Source organism: Mauremys reevesii, linkage group 6, assembly GCF_016161935.1.
Source record: "Mauremys reevesii isolate NIE-2019 linkage group 6, ASM1616193v1, whole genome shotgun sequence".
Taxonomy (NCBI): Eukaryota; Metazoa; Chordata; order Testudines; family Geoemydidae; genus Mauremys; species Mauremys reevesii.
Window position 1 is genome coordinate 111,183,213 of NC_052628.1, and position 7,129 is coordinate 111,190,341.

Genomic DNA, 7,129 nt, shown 5'->3' on the forward strand with positions numbered 1-7,129 from the left:
CTGACCAGACTGTAACAGGTAGTTGACTTCAGTGCCAACACCTTCACATTGGGAACATAATGGACCCGCCGTGGAGGTTATACCAACACTGTTGTACAGAAGCGAAGTGTGGGCGCTGAGGGGAAGATTGAAGAACACTGGGTTGACATTTTCAGTTCTCATGTTCATCAGCTACTTCATATCAACAGGGAGCAAAAGATCAGAAAGGAGGATATTCGAAGCTGAACCCAACAAATGCCTCCATCAGCACTAGTTCAGTTTTAGCAGCTTTCTTGGTATGGACATATTATCAGAATGGAAGACCAATGAATTCTGAAGCACGTGTACCAAAAAATGCTGCTACATAACTGGCAATTGAGCAGGTGCCCAAAGCTTTGGTGGCATAATAAGATTGCCAGTGATGGACAAACGGAATATAGGGCCAGACTATCTCAAGGACCTAGCCAGAGAGTGAGTTGGGGGGTACTCGAGCTTCAAAGAGACCATGTCCCTTTGGGATTTGCCATTATGATGGTTGATACCGGCCATATTTAAATCACTGAGGTAAAATCATAATGAGCTCTGTCTTATTATAGGACAGGATGGTTCTGAGAATTAGTATTGTTTCAATTCACTGTAGGTTATTCCTAAGTAAAGAACTGAGGACTTATGGGAGATTCAAACATTCATGTTAATCTAAAGTGTAATCCATGAGAATTTCCTACATAAAAAGGGAAGAGGGATATCTTACGGTGTATAATTTTTTTGGGACAAAGGAGTGCACAGATGCTGCACTGCGGAACACAAAGCCAGAATTTGATCAGCAGCCCAACTGTGCACAGCACAGGGTTTCAGGGTATGAGAACAAAGATGCTCGTGTGCCACCTGTCTCTCTCCTGGACTCTTAAATGCACTTGGGGATGACAGGGGGCACAGAAGGATGGGAGTAGAGGGTACTGTAGCTCTTCCCCTCATTTTGCCAGTCAATTGAACTGACTTACACAAGAGGCAAAATAAGCTCCAGTAAGTTACATAAGCAAAGGGTAACCAGGGAAAGACTTGTCATACTGAATCCCAATTCCCCTTTTAGGCTCCTACAGACTATACACAGTGCTGAGCCTACAGGTTTGATTCTATTCCAGGGGTGCTTGATACAACAGGTTTACTTAGCATTCCAATTGCAGCAACATACTACACCGTGGTATTGGAAATACTGGAGTAACTATTGGTAGATGCTGATTCTTTTTTTTTTTTTAAACTAAATTACAAGAATGAAGTGTCCACATGCTTTCACATATTGCTTTGTTAAAACAGTGAGGCACAGTCAGATACCTAGCAATATTTTCAGCATCATTGCCTGCTGAGCCATGTTTATACCTACCAAATGCTGGCCTGTGGGAAAATGTTTCAAAACTGACTGTGCAGTTAACAAGGGAGGGAAAATAGAAAAATGCTGCACCAGGAAAAAAATAAAGTTACCTACTGAATTCTCTTGCAGATGGTGAGGAAATACATAATTTAAGGAAATTAGTGAGAGATGATTCTGTGTACATGTTTGGAGTTCAGCCTGAATCATTTAGAATCCAGCAACAGCCAAACAGGTTTGACATATTTTAATAATATATCGTAGCTTAGATGAAGAGCCTTTCAAATATGCTCCACTGCATAACAAGTTTAGCAGCCTGCAACAAACCAAGTCAATAGAACCTTCGACAAGGGAGTCAATGTGATCCTCAGTATCTCTGGCAGAAATGTCATTCAAAATTGATGACAAGATTTCTGACCTAGTGCTATTTTAGGGTAGCCTTCATGATTCTGTCTGATACTACATGGTGTGACACTTGGCCTGTCTCACAGGCATCACAAACGCCAGTGAAAGACTGAGCTTCTCACTTTGAAGTATAGAAATTAACATAATGAAACAGTAGGAAAATACAGAAGACATTTTAGAAAATCCTCTGTAAAGTACACTGTGAACTAACAATTAATCTACTTTAACTGCTGCTGAAATACAGAAGATAAGAGCCTTTTTTAAAAAACAAAACCACCCCATTTCTCCCCCACCACAGACGGAAGACTCTTTGAAGATTTTTATGTTTGAAATTATTTTGGAACCTTTATTAAAGGGAAAATAAACCCCACCACAAATGCCATGCAAAAAACATTAAGGCAGAATGGTTAAACCTATTGGCTTTTTGCTAGAAAATTACTCAGACTGCTGTAAGAAATGTTTTTCCATTAAAAAGAGTATGTTACTTCTATTCATATGAAAATTTACACAAGAAAATAATTTAAGCTACATATAATGAAAAGGGCCGTCTTCATCAGGTGTCATTCACTTGTATGAATGCAAGTTTGCATCCAAGCAAGCCCTCCTCCCTCCTCCATCCCTTGCCACATTTTGCATGCACTAAAAGCTGCATGTGAGGGAGTTAGTTTTACACATGCATATTCTGTCACTGGAGCACAGACAGCAAATAAGGCCTGGCAGACACTAGTTCAATCCCTTGTCTGTGTGTTTTGCTCCCTTCCTCCATCCCTTATCTCTTTTGTCTGCTTAGGCCTTGATCATATGGTTTACAATGTGTCGGTCATCTGCCTATATAGAGCCCCTGAAGTCAATAGGAATGTGTGCAAGCAAAGGCAGCTACCCTCACATTGTACTCCAGATTGAAGGCCTTAGATAATAAACAGTGAGGCAGGGAACTGTCCCTTGAGCACATAGAACACTTTTAAGCCCTGCAAAATAAATAGTAATTCCCTTTTTCAGTTGCTTGTGGTTTTGACAAACTAGCTCTTTTGGATTTCGTCAGTTCTTGAATTTTGCATTACTTGACCTCAGGCAAAGGAAGATTTTGAGACAGTTTCAGCAAAATGGATTCAGCCTTTTTGAGCTCTTGCTATATGCAAAAGTATATTATTGTCAGAAACTTTGATTCCCAGTCCCATACTTAAACCATTCAATTACAGTGTCCTCTGGCAAATGATTTAGGGCTTGTCTACATCATGCAGCTTTTAGCGACAAGGCCGTGTTGCTAAAAGTCAGCGTGTAAACACTCTTTTTAGGTACTTTGTTGGCACTTTTGCCGACAAAATACTTCCAGCCCCGTGAGTGCTGTTAGCTTTGTCAGAGGAGAGCGCTGCTGCCACCCACAAAATTGAGTTCATGCTGCCACTTGTGTCAGCAAAACTTTTGTCTTTCGCAGGGGGAGCTTTTTTAAGTACCCATGAAAAATAAAAAAAGTTTTGTTGACAACTTTGCAGGGTAGACGAGCCCTTAGTCTCACTGGATGATTTTATCCCTACAGTAATTCAATTGAAGCATTTTGGTTTCCCCTTCAGTAATACAAGGATAATGCAATCTGTCAGAGTTTCAGGATAACTGCACTTGTATTCCCCATCCATGGTCCCTCAAGGGCACCTTCTTAAAGGATTCCAGCTCCCAGACATCACCTCTTTTGGGCACTGACCCACATCTGACTCCTTCCTGACTGTGGGTTTTAAGGCTGCACAGCTTCCTGATCCCCACTGATATTCCACCAAGCAAGACTGCCTAAAAGGCCAGTTTCTGTTTTGTCTTCATGCCGATATCTATGACTAGCGTATTGCTTGCAGTTATAAGTTACCACACAGCTCATTCTAAGCAAGTATATTTATCTAAAATAAAATTAGTACTGAGAACATATTACAACAATGAAAGAACATACATGCAATCCTAAAAGCTTGCCAGAGGTCACCCCCAACTCCAGCCTAGGGCTCTGATACCCTTTCAAAACCCACAACTTGGTTTTCGCTTGTGAGTACAAGTTCACCCATCTTAGATTCAGAACTAGAATGAAGGCTGAGGAGATCAATTGTTTTGTTCTACAGCTCAGGATAGTTATCTTGACCTTCTATACTGGTAATCAGATGACAAATTACCCTCTAAGGATGTAGCTTCAAAATGCTGTGATTTTGCATAACCAGAGTTGGGGAATTTGCATTAATCTCTCCCAAGAGATCCCCCAGGAAAACCACTTAACACTTGTGGTCCCCCTGAAAAAAATCCATGTGTCTGACAGATTTTTTTTTAATATGGTCATTAGAACTCCCACGTCTCATATCTGTGATATATCCCTTCCCCCTCCCACCCCCCGTCCCGAAAGGTTCCATGTAATCCTGTCCCACAGTAATACATAATCCTATTACTACAGGAAATTTCCCTATTGTCACACCACCTTCCTCATAGATGTACTGCTCCGTGTCCCCCTTGCTTAAAAATAAAGCTGACACACTGTTTCATGTTTGTTTATTTGGGGAGCTATATAGGTATGAGAATTCATGTCAGTCACATGCACCAATTTTCTGGTTGATGACAGTATGGACCTGATTTTAAAAGTCGGGTTCACAAATTTATAAACGTACAAATTGGTTAAACAACTATTGTTTTATTTGTATTAAAAGAGCATCCGGAGTCTCCTCTCAGACTCACAACTTCATAATTCTAGGTGTTTGTACTCACTCAGAGACGCCCCCTGCCCCCAGGACATTACTGAACACGCAAATGGCCGTTTGCTCATTTATGTGCACAACGGTTAGCTGCTTGTGTGTATTAGGCCTCGCTGCACATGTTAATTGGCACAGCTGAGTTTAGAAACTGGGGCCTTATGTTTGAGCGCACCTGCTGGTTCAGCATTTGGGGAGGAAACTTGGATGGGTAGAACTGAGGTTTTCTGTTGAAACAGCAGCCACCAGCCTGTCGCACTACACACCTCCAGTTGCATGAATGACTGACCAGCTCCTTTATCCCTCCTAATTTCATGGCTTTGGCAACAAGTCCAAAATATAGTTTTTGGCATAGGATTGCTGAGGAAAATTGGACTCAAGGAAGTTGAGAGACTTATCTCCGATTATAAGGGCAGGGGAAAGGAGATATCTCAGGTATTGCTGTAGTGCAGTAGTTAACGTTAGTCAGTATTTTCCACAGGTTATTCCAGTGACAAATCCAAAGCCAATTGAGCTCAACAGAAACATTTCAATGTACTTCAGTGAGCTTTGGATCAGGTCCATAATTGTAAAACAATATAGATACATTAAATATTACACTGCCCTTAAATTGCATGAAGCCTGAAGTCTGCAATGTTATAGAAGAAATTCCAGTTAGTATCTTAATTCCAAACAAAAAAAACTTCATTCCAAAAATACAGCTCAGGTTGCTAAACAAAATCTTTACTTAGCACACACCATTTACACAACACAAGCACTTAAAAACAAGAAAAATGAATAGTTAAGGACATCGAGTCTTACTCTGTTATGTAATACATACGTGGCCACATTGGGCCATCTGTTTTTAGGAAATTGAAATCAGTGTAGAGATCTGCTTAAAAACAGGTGGCACAATATGTCCCATTTTTCTTGTCAAGTATAAAGAAATGTGTATATCACAAAACAGTGTTTGACCTATCGGTTATTGGGTTTTTTAATATTTCATTTGTATTCTCTTTTCAGGGATATCTAATATTTCTTTTTAAGCGATACTATTTCCCATCAAATAGTATCAATTAGTAGGTGACAGTTATAATTGCTGTCTCTTAGCAATATTACATGTGTATAAGGAAGTACAGGAAGAATATAACGTGTTTTAAAGCTAACTCAGGCGTGTTTGGAGGTAGGTGATTAAAATATCCATCATGCTCCAATGTGTTCTGTTGCTCTGTGAATAGTAGAGCTGATAAAAAGATTTAGAATTTTAAAACTAGGAATAGGGATGTTCCCCCTTTTTTAGCCTGTACTGAGGCCATAAGGGAGAGGGGAAAGGAAAAAAAAGTGTTTAAACATCAGTTTTTTTCTAATCTAGGCCTGCAAATATTAAGATGCCTTAAACATAATCATATGATATGCAATATGCTTATTTCATGGTCATTACAGGGCAGATTTAAGTTTGTTTGGATGCCTGAAGTGTGCATTTCTTGCTATAGCATGTTTGGATTTCTTTTAAGTGTAACTTTAACTTTGAAAGTCCTGGATTTGTAACACTAGAGTTTAGGATAATTAAAACATGTTTCTTTTACTCTTCAGCTACCAACACGAAACTCTCAACTTTAACTCCATTTTAACATTGTTATTGTCATCTTCTTCGAATAAAAATGTGAGGGGCTTACATTTAGTGCTGTGAAGAGAGTTCTGTGAAGAGAGTATCAGGATATTCCAGCCTCCCTCCAGATCTTTGGCAACAACCAACACAGGCTGAGCAAAGAGCCCGAGTTGAGACAGAAAACACTCCATTGCGGGAGTTGCTAAACTGGAGCCTGCTATGCAAAACATTTTTTTGTGGATTGAGGCGAAACTGTCTGGTCATGTGGTGCTGGCTCCTCCTTGCTTCCAGCAGCTGCTATAAGCATCCAGTCTCTTCATTGCAGAGAAAAAGCCAGGAGACTGCTAAAAGCAAGTAGCACCTAGTAAATTCTACAGCAGAAGAGGATACAGAGCAGAGAAAACAGAAGCCATCCTTGAAGACCCAAGCTGCTGAAGAGACTGGAGCTGCCAGCTACCAGTAACAGGAATCCCCAGAGCATAAGATCACCAGGAAGTACATGCATGGGAATGGGTGGAGATGAGGATTAGGTGGCTGGACAGCTTATCCAGAGGAGAAGGGAAAGTACAGAGCATGAAAATATACAGAGGAAGACGACCAAGAAGAGTGATACACATGAAAGGCAGAGGAACAGAACAGATGGAGGGGTGTGTGGGGGTGTGTATGTATTTGAGAGAGAATGCTGAGCAAAGCTAGGCAGCAGATAAAATTTTCCCAAAGTGCCTAAGTGCCTTTCCATTGACTTTGAAATGGGACTTAGGTGCTTTAGAAGATGTTACCTAGCGAGATCAGCACCCCCTCCAAAGAAACAAGAATCACAAAAATACATGCACACTTCCCTAGTGTTACAATCACAGCAGCTGGCATATAGAAAAGTAACAGATGTCATGTAATTGTGAGTGGAAGGGCAGATGGTCTATGTCATTGTAAATAAGAAGTTCCTAAAACCAGTCTCTACTAAGATGTGGTCCAACCTATGAAAGAATTTGAGATACCCCACCCTGGCTCAATCTGAAGAGAATACGGCTTGGTTATACAGTAAGAAACACTAGTCCTTTGTAAGCCACTTAAGGATAA